This window comes from Trichechus manatus, unplaced genomic scaffold (assembly GCF_000243295.1).
Source record: "Trichechus manatus latirostris isolate Lorelei unplaced genomic scaffold, TriManLat1.0 scaffold00040, whole genome shotgun sequence".
In the NCBI taxonomy this organism is placed as follows: domain Eukaryota; kingdom Metazoa; phylum Chordata; class Mammalia; order Sirenia; family Trichechidae; genus Trichechus; species Trichechus manatus.
The window spans coordinates 10,501,768-10,520,250 of NW_004443976.1; the positions used below are offsets into that span (position 1 = coordinate 10,501,768).

The 18,483-nt window shown below is 47.0% G+C and overlaps 1 protein-coding gene across 1 annotated transcript in view; it reads left to right on the forward strand.

Moving 5' to 3' along the window:
* The first annotated feature begins 779 nt into the window (after nucleotides 1–779).
* The window catches only part of PIK3R5 (phosphoinositide-3-kinase regulatory subunit 5), an 81,288-nt gene continuing 63,584 nt past the window's right edge, over nucleotides 780–18,483 (forward strand). The window contains exons 1-2 of the mRNA XM_023731072.1: nucleotides 780–850; nucleotides 1,117–1,638. The gene's annotated coding sequence lies outside the window, so the exon portion shown is untranslated. The remainder of the gene's footprint in view (nucleotides 851–1,116; nucleotides 1,639–18,483) is intronic.

Sequence of the window (18,483 nt, forward strand, 5' to 3'; positions counted from 1 at the left end):
AGGCAAGTAAAGGACCCCCAGGGGCTGGGAAATAGCGCCAGCGAGGGAAGATGGGAAAGTCAGATCCAGAGACTGGAGGAGCAGCGCTGAGAGTCTGGACTGGCTGATATTTCTAGAAAGGTTTCCGCAGAAGGGGGTGTGGGGGATCACGGCGCCCGTCCGCACAGCAGAGGTGCAGGCATTTTAAGGGTTAAAAGCACCCAAAGAAAATAGAAGTAGGAGAAGGAAGTGGGGCGCTGGGTCGCAGTGAGAGAAGGAAGCAGTGCGTCGCAGGTTCCCCTTTCTCGTCCTTCCCCGAAGCCCCCACCTCAAGCCGCTCCCTTGCTCCGCCCACCCGTCCTGCGAGGCCAAAGCCTTGCTTCCGCTCGCCAGGCCAAATTCACCTTACTGCTGGGGCGGGCGGGGTGGGGGGCGGTCTCTGGTGAGCGGCACTGGTGGCCCTTGGGCCAAGGCCACGCATTCGCCAGGGCCTGTTCCTTGCGAGGGCAGACGCACCGGAGCAGGGGGCTGATTCTGAGACGCCTGCGGGCTCTGGGGCAAGACGTGCAGGATGCAAGGGCCAGGACAGCACCTCGCTGACACTGCCCCGCCACCAGGTGGCGTGGCTGGGAGGTGGGTGTGGCCCAGGCCTCCCCGGCTCAAGCCCCGCCCCCCGAGTGTCCCTGCCCCGCCCCTACCCCACCCCGGTCCAGCCTGCCCGCCCGAGGGGCGGGGCCTGAGCAGATGCCGGGCCTCGGCAGATACCGGGACTTGGCGCGAGGCTCCAGACCCGGCGCTGTAGTGGTGACTGTAACCAGACTTGCAGGGAGTCGCCGCTGAAGAGGGGCTGGACGCCCGGCGGGGACTGCAGGTGTGTGACTGGGCGGTTGGCGGGCGCCGAGGGCACGGGTGGGGGCTCAGGACAGACAGGAGCTGGCTGGGGACCGTCGGGGGACAGTGGGCGCTGACAGGAGCGGGTAGCTGGACAGATCCTGCAGTCATTTGAGTCCATGGGAAGGGTCCATAAACCGCGTTCCCAGTGAATCCAGAGGCAGAGGGGCTTCCCGAGGACCGGTTACCCCTCCTGGCGCCTCTATACGATGCGAGGATGCGCGCAGCCTCCTGTCTCCTCCACAGGCCGCCCTGTGTCATGAGGTCCAGGAGTTTGCGCCCCTTCGGGGGAACTCTCGGCTAACTTTGGCATCAGGAGTCCTTTGCCATCAGGACCTGGGAGTCGTGGAAGTGCCTGCCTAAGGCACCCCCTGTGGGCCTCAGCTTGCTCCCCGCTGGTGAGTGTGGGCCCTCCAGAGCGTGGCCGCTGTTCTAGGGAAGTGCATGCTATGCGCTGTCAGGGGGTTTGTGTTTACACCCTGGGTGTGTCTGCGTGGCTGTGTGTGTGCACGCGCACGCGCTGGCCCGTCTCAGGGTCGGGGTGGATAAGCAAGGAGTTCAGGTCAGTAGGAGGAAGGAGATTGTTCAGTGGGAAAAGGAAGGCGAGATGAAAGCAGCAGGAAGTGGTACAAAATGAGTTAACAAGCCTCGGTGCAGAGAGCAGCGGTGGGTTTAGGCAAAAAGAGGGCTGAAAGTAGGACAAGTCGGCCTGGAAGTTCCCTCTGGATTGCCGTTCTCTCCCTGTTCCTCTGCCCCGGGGATCACCTGGTAAGACCCTACTTCCCAGAGCTGTCTTCACCTCCGACTCTCCCAGACTGCTTATTAAAACACCTGTTCTCCGGGCCCAGGCCTGCAGCACAGCTTTCTGGGAGTGGGGTCTGTAATCTGTGTTTTTCTAAATTAGTAATACGCTTAAGCTTTAAGTGATGATGCTGGAGCCATTGCTTGGGAACCGTGTGTGATATGCATTCCAGCCAGGCCTAGCTGAGTACCTTCAGCATCTTACTGCCCCTTTCGCACCCTCAGTCTCCTATCTGTAAAATAGGCTCTAATTCCTACCTCACAGGGCTGTGTGGAAAATTAAATTAAATGTGTTGAAAGCGGCTGCAGATGGGAAGTGCTCTGTGAATGTTTGTAGAACAAAGAGGGGGCATCAAGGGCTTACTTGCTTCCTCAGTGTGACCACAGTGGTGTGGTGGTCACCCCAGGGGCTGTGGAAGACGAAGAAGACAGTATGGGATGGTCAGGCTCCCTCTTCCTGCTTCAGGATACGCTCCCCTGCTTTTTGAAGCATAACTCACCAGAACTCTGGGGCAGGAAGTCTTGGGGTCTTTGTGTGCTGGACCTTATTTGGATTTTCCAAAGAACCAGTTGCTGTCAAGTTGACTCCAACTCATGGTGACCCAGTGTGAGCCAGAGTAGAACTGTGCTCCACAGGGTTTTTAATGGCTGCCTTTTTGGAAATAGATTGATTGTCAGGACTTTCTTCCAAGGTGCCTCAGGGTGGACTCAAACCTCCAGCTTTTTGTTTAGCAGCTGAGCATGTTAACGGTTTATACCACCCAGGGCCTCCCATTTGGGTTTTAGGATGCCATTCCCTTATCTCCAGCTTAGGTGGCAGGTGATTATGTCCCCTCTCCAAGCTGCAGTGGAAGCAGACCGCCTCTGCCTTCCCCGCCTCCTCTTCCTTCTTCTGGTGCACCCCTTTTTGTTTCTTTCAAGAATAATGGGGTGGGAATACAATCAAACACTTTGAGGGACAAAGTAGCAGGGGTAGGGGTCTGGGGACCATGCTTTCAGGGGACATCTAGGTCAATTGGTTTAACAAAGCTTATTAAGAAAGTGTTCCGCATCCTATTTTGGTGAGTGGTGTCTGGGGTCTTAAAAGCTTGCAAGCAGCTATCTAAGCTGCATCAATTGGTCCCGACCACCTGGAGTAAAGGAGAATGAAGAACACCAAAGACACAAGGAAAGTATTAGCCCAAGAGACAGAAAAGGCCACATAAACCAGAGACTTCATCAGCCAGAGACCAGAAGAACTAGATTGTGCCCAGCTACCACCAGTGACCACCCTGACAGGGAATACAACAGAGAGTCCCTGATGGAGCAGGAGAAAGGTGGGGTGCAGAACTCAAATTCTAGTAAGAAGACCAGACTTAATGGTCTGTCTGAGACTGGAGGAACCCCGGAAAGCATGGCCCCTGGATTCTCTATCAGCCCAGAACTAAAACAATTTCTGAGGCCAACTCTTCAGACAGGGATTGGACTGGACTGTGGGACATAAAGTGATATTCATGAGGAGTGTGCTTCTTAGCTCAAGTAAATACAAGAGACTAAATGGGCAGCTTCTGTCCGGAGGTGAGATGGGAAGGCAGAAGGGCTAGGAGCTGGCTGGGGAATCAGGGGTGGAAAGGACGAGTGTGCTGTCACAATATGGGGAGAGCAATTGGAGTCACATAACGATGTGTGTATAAATTTTTGGGTGGGGGAAAAAACTAAAACTAAAAAAAAGAAGAATAGGGTGGAAGCTAAATGGTTGTACTGGGCAGGAAGCCTGTTTGGGGCTGATGGAAATGTAATGCTGAGAAGACACAGTGGTGAAGGAGGCTGGATGCTGGACGCTGATCCACAGTCCCAGGTTAGTCACTGCTCATGGGGTCTGCTGGCCTAGAAATGGCAGAGGACCTGTTTGGCCTCAGATGTAGGTGTGGTGAAAGGCTGGGTCAGCTTCTTAAATAAGGAAACTTCTGGAGGGACGAGATAGAGTGATCACTAGCAGGACAGGAAGAGGTGTTTAATTTTATTTTGGAGCCTCTGGCATAGATAGAGGGACAAAGGAAAGACTATACCTGACTGCTGCCCAAAGGGAAGAAGAAATTCTCATAGCAAACAGTATTTCATCTTGGGATATCCCATTGATTTGAAGATGTACAGATTTTCACATTTTAACAACCCTGAAGTAAAAAAATAGCATATTACCATCTCTTGCCTCTTACAATTGTAACCACAACAACAATCAAAAAAAAAAAACAAACAGTTACTGTTGAATCAATTCTGACTCATGGAGAAACCCCCACCCTGCCACGTGTCAGAGTAGAATTGTGCTGCATAGAGTTTTCAATGGCTGTGATCTTTTGGAAGTAGATCACCAGGCCTTTCTTCCGAGGTGCTTCTGGGTGGATTCAAACCATCAACTTTTTGGTTAGACGCCCAGCACTTAACCATTTGCTCACCCACAGACTCCTTACAATTACAGTTGGTCCAGGACCCCCGCAGATACCAAAATCCGGGGACGCTCAAGTCCCTTATATAAAATGGCATAGCATTTGTATATAACCTATGCACATCCTCCAGTATATTTTAAATCATTGCTAGATTACTTGTAACACCTAATACAACGTAAATGCTATGTAAATAGTTGTTATACTGTATTGTTCAGGGAATAATGACAAGAAAAAAAAGTCTTTTTTTCCCAAATGTTTTTGATCCACCGTTGGTTGAATCTGCAGATGCAGAACCCCTGGTTATGGAGGGCCAACTGTATAATGTTGTTGGGTGCTGGTGAGTCGATTCCAACTCATAGTGACCCTCTGTGACTCAGTAGAACTGCCCCATAGGGTTTTCTTGGCTGTAATCTTTACTGAAGCAGATCGCCAGGTCTTTCTCCTTCAGTGCTGTTGGGTGGGTTTGAACTTTTGGTTAGCAGCCAAGTGCTTAACCATTGTACTACCAGGGCTCCTTTACAACGATAACAGACAGTGGTATTTCTTTTTCAATGGCATCCAAAATAATGGCGTCTCTTACGATTGATGGCATCTTAGGTTCGGTTAAGTACGATGTCTGTTTTATAAATCCCTTTGGGTGCTTTAAATGTACACAGGTACACACAGAATTATGTCATTCCCCTAGGTGAACTTGCATGCATTAGTTTTTCTAGTAGCTCTACCTTTTAAACACCAAAACTTTTCACTGCAACCATTTTAAAGGAAATCATTGTAAATTGTAAGATGATTTAATAACTTTCTGAAAATATCAAATGGTTCTAGCTTGCCATTCTCCTTTGTACTTTGGGTCTGCTCAGGATACATTTTCCGCCCTTTCTCTTTCCTCCTTCTCTTCTTTGTCCTGCCCCCTTTAGCTATGATTTCATGGTGTTGGGCACTGTGCTAAGTATTTCGTGTCCTTTCATCTTCACAGCTACGCTCTGAGGTAGCTACAACTATTTTCCCATTTTACATATAAGGAAAGTGAAGGCCAAGGCCACACAGCTACAACGTGCCAGAGCTGGGCTGACTCCGGCATCTGCTCTTAACCAGAGACAGCCAAGCCAGAAAGGCAGGCGAGAGCACCTTTCCTGGGTGTAAAGTGCATGGCCTGTAGGACATGAATTTTGGGGCGTGAATTGTGACTGTTCAACAGGTCTTTTTTGTTTCCTTCTAGGTTTGCAGCCAGGTTCTGGATAGTTGAGTTATCAGTTACGTGGCTTCTGGATACGTGAGATATCGCTGTAGAAAGGTGCAGCTGATAGGTGGGTGGGGGCTGATGCATGGGAAGAAGTGGGTGACTCTCTTGGCATAGAGTAGGTACTGAGTCCTTCCTGAGTCCACTGTACTACCAGTTGGGGTGCTAGGTTTTGGGCTTTAGAGTTTGGCATCAATAGAAGATTCTGCCTCATCTCTAGATGCTCAGGCTCCCTGAGCTCCTGCTGGTACCTAAACACCAAAAAAACCAGGCAAACTCAAACCCATTGCCATCGAGTCGATTCCAACTCATGGCGACCCTATAGGACAGATTAGAACTGCCCCATAGGGTTTCCAAGGAGTGCCTGGTGGATTTGAACTGCCAACTTCCAGACAATTTCAGACCCCTGTGCCTTTGCATGTGCTATTCCTTTGGCCCAGATTGTACTTCCCTTCTTGCATCTGTCTGGTGAGCTGTGAATTCATCCTTCAATGCCCAGCTCAAGCCTCATCTTTCGATGTCTTGTCCAACCCCCATCCTCACCCCCAGCACTGACCACCCTTCCTGTCCTCACCCTGCCTTGGTATGCTCCTTCTAGAGCATGATCCCTGACACACAGGGTCTGACCAGTGACTTGGCACAGCTGCGGCTTGCTCACAGAGCCGCCTGCGTGGCTGTTAAGCTGCCCCCAGGAAAGTCCCCTGGATGTCCTAGGCAAGAAGTCCATGCACTCACCCGTGGAAGCCGCCTGAAAGCAGGATGGGTGTGGGGGGCAGAGCAGGGTCAGGAGGGAGTGGTGAGCTTTTCATTTTCAAGTCCTCCAGAGCCTTCTTGTTGTTGTTGTTGACCTAGGCAAATAAGCTTGTGTGGGTTCCTTGTTGGGGGCAGGGCAGGTGTGAGGTTGGAGGGTGGCTTCCAGGTCCCTGTCTTCTCAGGAGTCAGGGGGCCTTGTTACTCCGCCACTCCTGCCCATGTGACCTCTGGTGAATCCGTGCACCTCTCTGGGGTCAGTTTTCCCATATATAAGACAGAAATGTTGCGCTGGAGGCTCCCTGTTCTAACATTCAATGCATTTGCTCAGCGTGTTTGTATTGAGTACATTCTGTGTGCCAGGTGTGGGCTAGGCTCTGAGCAAGACAGACCATCTTCCTGTCTTCATGGAGTCACAGTCTATGCGAAAGATACTAGGCACATCCTCTTTGCCCCACCCCCCACCCCCTCTATCCCACCCTCACCCCCCTTGCCCCTAGTTTAGGGACATTGAGGTCATCACACTATTATAGGTAGCCTCCCTTTCAGAGAGCTGCATAAGCTCCCTCCCTGAGTCTCCTTTGTTGGACCCCACATGAAGGTCCTCTTCTCCATCCACAGATGAGGAAGGAAGTCCCATCCAAATAAAACTCCACCTCGTTGTTCCTGGGCCTTCATCCTATCCTTGTAGGAGCTGCAGTTTTTGCAAGGTTAAGAAGCCCAGATCCTGATTTTCTGTACCATCTAAGAACTCACCTGTTCAGCGCCCACATTGTTCTTTTTCATTCAAAGTAATCTGGGCTTTTGGTCTGAGCAGTCGTTCCTGGATGGCTCAGTGGTTTTGACTCCTGTCAGGCACATCTGCACCTAGCCGTTTCTAGCAAGCTGGCTGAGGCCACCAACCTCCTCACTGTGTGCTGGTTTTCTGCTTAGTTAGATTGCATCTACACCCACAGCTCTCAAGGGAGCGTCTCGAACTTTCTCTAGATAACGGGCCCCTCTGAAAAACTGATGTAAGTGATAGATCATCTCCCTCTCCACCCCCAGAAAACCATGAGTGTGCGCATACATACAAACACATTCACATGCACACACACAGACTCACACACATATACACACACAGACACACAGACACACTCACACATAACACATATATGCACACATATAAACATGCATGCGCACACACACAGTTTCTCCTCTCTCTCTCTTTCAAAGTTTTGCACAAAACTCCAGGATCTTCTCAGACCTCGGAGGTCCACCAAGGAACCCAGGTTAATAACCACCTCTATTATAGAAAACAGGACTTTCTCCATGCTAATTTCTTTGTATAACACCCAGCAAACTCCGCATAGGAGTAAACTGTTGTCAGAGGTGAGCTGGTGGTGGTGACGGAGAACAAAAGTCTGCAGACAGGGGCAGAGGACCCCATGATTCACTGGTGGGGCTTCACGTTGTGCATGGGAGGACCAGCTCCCTGACTTCTGGGCCAGCTCCCTGACTCCTAGCTGAGCCATCACAATGCTTACACTTTCTAAATTTCTCATCAAGCCCATTTTCAAGATGAGTAAAGGGCATTAATTTTGCAAGTAGAGACCCTTCTGCTCTGTCCTGGAACCAGAGAAGCAGGTTTAAGGTTGGGGCTGAGAAACAAAGAAAACGTGTGTTTGTGTCTGCTGCGCGCCACAGCAGTAGGAGTGGTTCCGAAGGGCACAGGTCGGATTCCGAAAATAGAGGCAGTAAAAGCCAGGGGAAGAAAAGCCCATTGGTTGATATTCTTTTTTTCTTTTCTTTTTAGTATTTTATTAAATTTTTGGTGAAAGTTTACCCAGGAAATTAGGTTCTCATTTAACAATTTCTGTACATATTGTTCAGTGACATTGGTTACATTCTTCCCAATATATCAGCATCTCATTATTTCCATTTTGGTTGTTCTGCTTCCATTAATCTAGCTTCCCTGTCCCCCCTAGCCTTCTCATCTTTGGTCTAGGGTAAATGTTAACCATTTGGCTTCATCTAGATGATTATTTTGAGGAGCACAGTACTCACAGGTGATATTTATTTTGTGGGCCAATCTGTCATTTGGTTGAAAGGTGACCTCTTGGGGTGGTTTGAGTTGCAAGTTTAAAGAGTATCTCAGGGCGGTAGTCCTGGGAGTTCATCTAGTCTCTACCGGTCCAGTAAATCTGGCCTTTTTTTTAGGAATTTGAATTTTGTTCTATATCTTTCTCCCGTTCTATCTGGGACCGTCTATCAAGTCCCTGATTGGAACGGTCGTTAATGGTAGCCGGGCACCATCTAATTCCTCTGGTCTCAAGGCAAGTGATGTCGTTAGTGTAGACTATTGGTTCTGTAGACTAGTTTTTTCTCTGAGTCTTTGGTTTCCTTCTTTCTTTTTAGCTCAGGACAAGTAGAGACCAACAGTAGTATCTTAGATGGCTGCTCGCAAGCTTTTAAAACCCCAGACACTACTCACCAAACTAGGACGTAGAACAGTGTCTTTATGGACTATATTATGCCAATTGACTGAGTTGCCTCATAAGACTATGGTCCTAAGCCCTCAAAACCAGTAGACCAATCCTTGAGGTATTTGGTTGTGTCTAGGAAGTATCCATAACTGTGCCCCCTATGTGCTTTATTTTATACTTGAAAATATATACAGCACACATAAACATATATACACATATGCCTACAGTTATTCATATATGTCTTCCTGTGCATATTTATGTGTACTTATATATCATATGTCTATGTAACCAAAGATATATTTATTACTGTTGTTGAAAAATTGTATGTCCCCCAATGAATTTTTTTTTTACAAATTTTCACATAAATTGTTCATTGATATTAGTTACATTTATCACAATTTGTCAGCGTTCTCTTTAGTAGTGTCTATACCCTTCTATTTGTGCTCAAACACTTGTCTTTACTATGGTTGTGCTGTGCTCACTACTTCCATACTTGGAGCCACATTTCCCATCACCAAAAGTAACAAGAATCAGAGAAGGCTTTGTTAGAAAACTTACATATGGAGATCAGTGCCAAAAATCTTGCGACGGACAGCGAAGCACCAAGAGTTGCCTGGGTAGAGGTCTGCGCACAATAGTGAGGCCTGAGTATTTATGTATAGTGTCATCTAATGCCAATGTGTAGGGAGATCAATGTGCCTATGTGCAGGGGAGTCTAAACAACTGATTAATGGGGTTGCTTTTGTACTAGTTAATGGGGTTCAATTGATGTTACCATGAAGTCAGGTGTTTGGTGTGTTTTTCCTGGCTGAGGTCACTGCTCAGTAAGTTACTCTGGTTCTTCCCCAGAGTCCTTTGTGGGCAGGATCCATCTTGTATTGTTCAGTGCCCTCTCAGTGTCTGTACCTATGAAGAGAAAAGGGCTAGGAATCAGGGAGAGACCGCCATTGCTGTTTCTTTACCACAGATGTTTGTAACTTCCCTGAGATCCAAGGGTCTGGCGTGAGGTTGGGGCTTCATTTCTTTGATGGAGTCTCAGTTCTTGAGAACCAGCGCCATGAATTAACGTGCCACGCATTAAGGAAGCTTTCTTCAATTCCTCATTTCTAAAGATTTTTGAAGCACGAATGGAAGTTAGTTTGTCAGATATCTTTTTTTAGCATCTGTTAGGAAATTTCTGTATTCTTTTGTCTTGTGATATATTTATGTGACAGATTATATCATTCACTTCCTTATAGCGAGCCCACCCTGCAGTTCTGGAATAAACTCAATTTGAGCAAGCTATTTTATCCTTTTAGTAGAGCGCTAGGTTTGATTTGCTGTGATTCTTTTTAGGATTTTGCATCTATACTCATATTGTCCTTTTCTGTGCTGCTGTTTTCATATACTGGCTTTGCAACATGATTTTAGAAATGTTTTATCTTTTCCCTGCACCCTGGGACAGCTTATAGAGCAGGGGAATTATCTGTTCCTTGAAAGTTGGGAGAATGGCTCTGGGCTTTATGTCATTTACTGCTGGATTCTTAACTTTCCACTCCCCAAGCCTTCGTCTTCTGTTCTGTCTTCCTCAGCTCCCCCCCAGATACATACCTATCACCTCAGTGGTCCCAAGCTAAACCTGAGAGTCAGCTTTGATTCTTAGTCTCCAAGACCCAATTACAAGTCCCATTAGATAGATAGCTGCCATCAAATTGACTCCAACTTACAGTGAACTTCTGTACAACAGAATGAAATGTTGCCTGGTCCTGTGTCATCCTCACAATTGCCAGATGTTCGAGTCCATCATTATGGCTATTATGTCAATCCATCTCACTGAGGATCTCACTTGCCCTTGCTAGCCCTCTGCCTCACCAAACATGATGTTCTTCTCCAGCAATTGATCCCTCCTGATGCTGTGTCCAAGGCAAGTCAGTCAGACAGTATTCTGTTGTGATCGATAGGGTTTCCACTGACTAATTTTTGGAAGTAGATTGCTAGGCCTTTCTTCCTTGTCTGTCTTAATCTGGAAGCTCTGCTGAAACCTTTCCACCACAGGTGACTCTGCTGGTATTTGAAATACTGTAGCATAGATTCCAGCATCACAGCAACACGCAAGCCACCACAGTACGATAAACTGACAGACGGGTGGTGGGAAGTCACATTAGTCCTGACTTTATATGTCCTTCGGCTTACAAGCAGACCTGTTTCCATGCTGAGCTGGTCAGATTCATCTGGAGTGTAGTTCAACTCCAGGTGCTGCACTTAGTGGGGATGGTGATAAACCATTTTATACCCAGAGACAGTAACCAAGATAGTGATGGCATGTAAGAAATGATTAAAGAAATAGAGACATTTTTCTCTAAGAAGAGGAAACAAGGGATGTCTAACAGCTGTCTTCAGATGCTTGAAGAGCTACATCCTTCGGAAGAGGTGAAGACCTGCTCTGTGGGGGTCGTCCTCCAGGATGAAATAGGGATCAGTGAAGGGGAATGACAAGGAAATAGATTTCAGCTCACTACAAGGAAGAGCTTGGAGAAAATCAGAGCAGATCAACAATGGAATGGGAGGCCTGTGGTAGTGAGTTCCCCGTCAGGGGAGGCATTCAGGGAAAATACATGGCAGATGCTGTAGGAATGATAGCTGTGAGAATGGAGACTGAGATAGTCTGAAACTCCCTTCCTAAGAGTGTTTACTTCTCTGAATCATAGTGGCCACGTCTGACTGATTGGATAAAAATTGGTTCTTCTGAGAACATGCTTTACATTTAAAAACCTCAGTGGCCTTGACTAAACAAATCCCAAAGCTGGGCAGTTCCCTCACAGATCTCACAGTTCTGCTTCACAGCTCATTTCCTCAGAGCAGGAGCATCTTAGTGGTTAGAAAACCATGACCTTCCGTGGTGAGAGCTCCTGCAGCCCCCATGGGACTAGGGGATCCTTGCCCAGATCCTGGGCTGGGCCAAGGACTTATTCTTGGCTCCTTCTGACATCTGGTGAAATAAACTAATTGAGCCCCATTTCAGAACCACCTTCCTATCTGGGTGTACCAGATAAGCTCTCCCGGCCAAGCTGCCCAAACCCCAAGTTGAGCAGTTATTCATGGCCTCTTGTTCTTGGAATTTTCGAGCTCGCATTTCACAGGGGCTTTTGCATTTTGCATTAGTTTCTCTACTAACATCTTAGGAGTTTCATTTTGAGAAAGCTGTAAACTCAGAGCTTTCCTTGGACTGTCACTGCTTAAGAGAGCACAGAGGGCAGTGGTGTGATGTACGGGCTACAGGATGGGGATAGGAGATGTGTTCTTCAGTCCTAGCTGCCCTCTCATTATCTCCTCTTCTCTGGGCCTGCTTCCTACTGGAGCAATTGGACTTGAGTATCCTGACATCCTATGAATTTTCAAAGCCTTTTCTCTGTGCGTAGACTTGTAGGAGCTTCCCCAATGGGCTGAACAGAGAGGGAAACTGCTCCTTCCCCCATGGTGCCTGCCTCATAGCAGAACTCCCAGTGACCAGGATCACAAAGGCAGCCATCCCACCCTCTAGCCCATGCTCTTCTCTTGGATGGTTTCCTTCAAGGTCATTACTGGCTTTGCAATGGGGAATTCCAATGGCTTCTTTGCAACATTCATCTTTCTTTGATGTTTCTGTAGCATTTGATGTCCAACACCCTCACTTTGTTGGCTTCTTCCTCTGCTGGTTTCTATGATAGTCTCTTCTGGTTCTCCTATCACCTACATCTCCTGTCGTTCCTTTGCTGATGCATCATCTTGTCATCCCCGGATATGCTTCTCTCATTCATTCAAACCTTTATCTTCAATTAAGTGTTGATTGTTTTCATTTGGATGCCCAATTGCAATTTAAACACATGCCCACAAACTAACTGTTGCACCACAAAGCAGCCTTCCTCTACTGACTTCCCCATTTCTGCCTCTGGTGAAACCAGACTCCCAGTCTTGAAACCTTGGAGTCATCTCCAAGCCCTCCACCTTCCTTGTTCTCTACTCTCCAGCAAGCTTTGCTGGTGCTTCCTTTCCCTATTGTTCTTGCTTCTCTCACTTCCTCATTATTCTCTCTGCCACTCAACTCAGCTTTCGTCACCATATGCTTGCTGGTGGGCCTTACTGACTGTAGTCTCTTCTCACTTCACCAGGAGATTCTTATTACAAAAACTCCTTTTGTTACCGTGTTCCCCTGTTCAGAAGCCTTTGATGCCACCCACCACGTAGGGCAAGTCCAAAGTCCTGGGTCTTCTGTCCAAATTTCTAAAATCAACTCCCACTGTTTTCTCCATGAATCCTTCTCCTCCAGCCAGGTTGCCTGATTCAGTTTCCCCAAGACCTACTGTGTGTTCTTGCCTCTCATCCCTTTCCTGAGGAGGAACATTCCCAACCATTTTGTTCAGCAGAGGCCTGGCATTGGGTGTGTTCAAGAAGTGTTTGTTAAATGCTGGAGAGGTTGCGGAGAGACTGGAACACTTATATACTGTTGGGGAGAAGGTAAAATGGTACAACCATTTTGGAAATCAATTTGGCGCTTCCTTGAAAAGTTAGAAATAGAAGTACCATACGATCCACCTATCCTGCTCCTTGGAATATATCCCAGAGAAATAAGAGCCGTCACACAAACAGATATATGCACACCCATGTTCATTGCAGCACTGTTCACAATAGCAAAAAGATGGAAACAAGCTAGGTGCCCATCAACCGACGAATGGATAAACAAATTATGGTATATCCACACAATGGAATACTAAACAACAATAAGGAAGAAGGATGAAGCCGTGAAACATAGCATGGAGGAATCTGGAGGGCATTATGCTGAGTGAATTTAGTCAGTCACAGAAGGACAAATATTGTATAAGACCACTATTATAAGAACTCAAGAAAAAGTTTACACACAGAGAAAACATTTTTTGATGGTTACGAGGGTGGGGAGGGAGAGTGAGGTCTATTTACTAACTAGATAGTAGATAAGAATTATCTTAGGTGTAGGGAAGGACAGCACACACTACAGGGGAAGTCAGCACAACTGGACTAAACCAAAGCTAAGAAGTTTCCTGAACACAGTCAAACACTTTGAGGGACAGAGTAGCAGGGATAGGGTCTGGGGACCATGCTTTCAGGGGACATCTAGGTCAATTGGCATAACAAAACTTACTAAGAAAATGTTCTGCATCCTACTTTGGTGAGTGGCATTTGGGTCTTAAAAGCTTGTGAGCAACCATCTAAAATACATCTACTGGTCCCACCCTGTGTGGAGAAAAGGAGAATGAAGAAAACCAAAGACCCAAGGGAAAGATCAGTCCAAAGGGCTAATGGACCACAACTGCCACAACCTCCACCAGACTGAGTCCAGCACAACTAGATGGTGCCCGGCTGCCACCACAGACTGCTCTGACAGGGGTCACAATAGAGAGTCCCAGAGAGAGCTGGAGAAAAACGTAGACAAAAATTCTAACTCACAACAAAAGACCAGACTTACTGGTCTGACAGAGACTGGAGGAACCCCGAGAGTATGGCCCCCGGACACCCTTTTAACTCAGTACTGAAGTCATTCCTAAAGTTCACCCTTCAGCCAAAGATTAGACAGGCCTATAAAACAAACAATAATACATGTAGTTCGGTTTTGTATGCAAGACTAAATGGGCACACCAGCCCAAAAGTGAAGATGAGAAAGCAGGAGGGGACAGGAAAGCTGGACACATGGAAATGGGGAATCCAAGGTGGAGAAGGGGAGGGTGTTGACACATGGCGGAGTTGGCAACCAATATCACAAAACAATATGCATATTGTTTAATGAGAAACTAATTTACTCTGTAAACTTTCACCAAAAGCATACACACACACACAAAAAAAGAAAATAAAAATGTTTGTTCATGCACCACCTAAAAAAAAATAAGATAAAATAAAAACATAAAACAAACGTTCCCCCAGATGACGCCAATGCCCAACCAGGTATGGAGGGATCAGCCTCACAGATACAGAACCAGAACCCCACACAACCTTGTAGCAAACGAGTCCACAGTTCTGGCCTTCCACTAAGTCCAACAGCCCCCGTTCCCCCATCTATCAGTGCTGGATTGGAGACGATCTCCTCTGTGACAGATGCAGGGAGACCAGGCCGTGGTGCATGTTGTTCCTGTGGGTACCAAGGCCCGGCAAACACCAATTGGCACAAGTGAAAGTGATGATGAATTGTACCATCAACTACCAAGATCCATGTGGAACTGATTACAGTATAAGACACTTGGAATTTAAGGCATGGACATGTACTTTGCACATCATATCATGATTCTGAGAAAGGAAGGCAGGTGGGAGAGGTGCTGAGGAGGATTCAGCCACAGGAGGAAAAAAAAAAAAAAAAGAAGAAGAAGTATTTGTTGAATGAATGATTGCCTGATGAGCAACCAGCTCAGAGGAGACGTGGACCGCAGCCATGGATGGCACAGTATCCCATCTGATGATCTAGCAGGCTGGGCTGCTCACCATCTGAGATCTTTGTGGGGTTTGGTCATCCTCCCCCTCAGGCATCTACCCACTAGGCGTCTCACTAGACTGGCTTTCTTTGGTCATCTGAAGGGACTTCAGATACCTGTGTCTTTGCCGTCCATATGGGACAAGGCAGATATTCTCTTCTGGGCTGCTTCAGACCCCATGAGCCTCTGAAAGGTCCTGGCAAACTTCAGATGCTGAGACCCCTCTCCTTTGAGATCCTCTTCCCACCCTCCGATTTAGTCAGATTAAGATGAGTAGTTCTTGAAATCTGACTGCAGGGGAAGCCCTGGGTGAACCTTCCCCAAACAAGCCACTCACTGTCTGGTGGCAGCTTTTTCAGACGAGCCTGGGGAAGTGTCTGTTTGCAACGTGGTGTTTACAAAGAGGGGCTTCCTGCCCTGTCTACCCAGCAGGCTGTGGGGCACCCAGGAGCTGTGTTTTCAGGAGGAGTCAGGCAAGAAATGGTTGGGGGATTTAGGGGGATTCTTCAAAGATCCCCAGGAGGTGCCTGGCCTAGTTGATCCCTGGAGGAGCACAAAGGAGCTGTAGAACTCAGGTTTTTAAATTAGGAGCAGATACAGTCATCCCTCGGTATCCGCAGGGGATTTGTTCCAGGACCCCCTGGCAGATAACCAAAATCTGAAGATGCTCAAGTTCCTTATATAAAAGGTGGAGTATTTGCATATAACCTACACACATCCTCCCAAATACTTTAAATCATCTCTAGATTACTTAGAATGCCTAATGTAAATGCTATGTAAATAGTTGTTATACTGTATTGTTTAGGGAATAATGACAAGAAAAAACAGTCTGTACATGTTCAGTACAGGCAGAATCATTGTAGGCCTTCCTACATAGTACACGTCAGATGTGAAGCGAACAATGCTCAGACAGTGAGTGCAGGAGAGACACACGGTCTGTGACATGGCGGAGGCTACAGCAGGGTATGCCTACCCACCACTTCATTCCAGTGAATTCCGTCTAGTGCTTGGCACTCGGCCAATTCAATTTTTGCTTTTTGGAACTTTCTGGAATTTTTTTTTTCTTGAATATTTTTGCTCCATGGTTGGTTGAATCCAGGGATGTGAATCCTGTGGATACGGAAGGCCAACTGTATTACTGATAATGATGATTAATTTGCATATTGTCCTTTACAGCGTACGAAGCATTTTCCACAAATGTGGCCCTACTAGGTTAGTGTGTAACCCTTGGGGCAAAAGGAAATTCCCTTCTATCAAACAGGGAGTGTGGGCAAGGGTAAGCAAGGATGAGGTTCTTTTTTTGTTTTTCTGAAGTGGAGGTTATGTTTTGGAGAGGAAAGGGTTTTCGGAGAGCAGTGGAAAGAACTGTCCCATTCCTATTCAGAATTCATCCAAGATGAGAAGTGACACCCTCTTCATACATACCTAAGAAATGGGAGGAGGATGCTGAGGCTCCCTCCCAGCCTCTGCAAGGGTTGTGGCTGAGACTACCTCCATAGTGCCCACAAGGTCAAGAGCTTATATATCTGGAAAGCCTGGGAAAATGCCTCAGACTTGCTTGGTTTGGAGACAGGACTACTGTATGTTCCGCGTCTAGTGAGTGGGTGATCGAAGCAGCAGTTCTACAAGATGGGGCTTGCCCTCGCCACCTGACAATTGATGACCTGAGGGTGTGTTCTGTGGTGAATCCCTTCTCTAACAGAGTATGAACCACCCAGCTTCAGAGCAGAGGTGCAAAGCCTCTGTCACATCAGCGTGTTGGCCAGTGGGTCAAACGCGATAACATTGGTTTATGTAAGGAGGTTTGCTATGAAGTGGAAAAGAAGAAAAAAAAATCAGACCATGATTCTCTAAAGAAACTGATCAAAAAAACAAGCAAACAAAAATGCCTTCCATTTGAGAGAGACGGGGTTGGCCTGAGGACAGGGGTTGAGGAAGGGAAATGAGAGATGGGGTTAAGCAAGGGCTAGCCAAGTGTGGGCTTCAAGAAACACACTTCTGAACTTGTGAGGCTAAACTCAGGCCCAAGGTGTGTGAGATGTTTGGGAATCAGGTAAAAAGGTTGTTCTGGAAGGTATCTGAGTCAGCCAGAAGAACAAGATGGTGAGAACTTGAGGGAATCGATAGAAGTAAGCCCTCAATACTGGACTATGCATTGCATGCACAGGATAAAGGAGGATAAAATGGATAGCAATTGCCCACTCCCTTTATCTCCCTCCCCCCCATCCTAAGGCATGGAGCTGTTATGGTCCAATGTTCTCCTCTGAGATGGATGTAGCTGGCTGAGGATGCCCCTTCTTGGGTCATGGCTCAACTTTACTGAGTTCCCATCAAGGCTCCTGTCTAGAGAGTGTTGAAGGGTTTGGTTTGGGGCCACAATCATCATGTGATAATGTTAGCAATTCCACCTTGGGTCCAGAGCTCAGCTCCTCAGGGAGACCCCATCTTTCCTTCTCCCCCTACTCATCCAGCTCCTTCAAGGACAGAGGATTACTTCTCACTGGCTGCATTACTAATACCTACTCAGTAGATGGAAGTGGGAACATTATTTTTACTAAACTGTTTTATCTTGTTTAAGGAGGAGAAGTTTTATAATGTCCATAATTTGTTCCCATGGTATCTTCCTAAACCAGATCCATTGCCACGGAGTCGATTACCACCCATAGCGACCCTAGAGAACAGAGTAGAACTGCCCCATAGGGTTTCCAATGAGCGGCTGGTGGATTCAAACTGCTGATCTTTTGGTTAGCAGCCGTATCACTTAACCACTGCACCACCTCTTGGTATCTTCCTATTTACCAATAAAAGATTATCTCTATGCACTAAGCAGTACCCTCTCAACTGGAGTTGCTTCAGTACTGACTGGCCAACCCAATTTGCTCGGAAGAATGTCTGTCCTTCTTTAAAGAATTCAGTCTCTGCTACTGCTCCCCCTGGGGCAGAATGCTCAGAGATATGCGTGGCATATACAAAATTTATGCTGCTTCTCTGGAGAAGAACTGCAGAGTTTTTGTGGTATCTTCCCCAAGGAGATTTTGGATAGACCACGTAGTCTGTATTTTAAACCAGACCTCTCGCCAGCTGTATCTAAATGACACAGTAACAGATACACAGAAACATAGTTTTGCTCATTAGATTACTAAATATTGACTAAAATGTTAGTACATTGATTTGCCTGTTGTATCAGACAGAACCAAAGTAATAGTGGTTTAAACAAGATAGAGGTTTATTTCTCACTCAAGTAACAGTCTGAGCATACCATGACAGCTCCACAGGTTGGGAACCCAGGCTGCTTCTATCTTGTTGCTCCGCCTTCCTCAACATGTAGCTTGCAGCTCATGGTCCAATATGGTTGCTGTAGCAACTGCCATCACATCTGAATTCCAGCCATCAAGTAGGAGGAAAAGGGAAGGGGAGGACATGCCTTTTCATTTTAAGAGTATAACTTGGAAATTGCACTCATAGACTTCTACTCATATTCCATT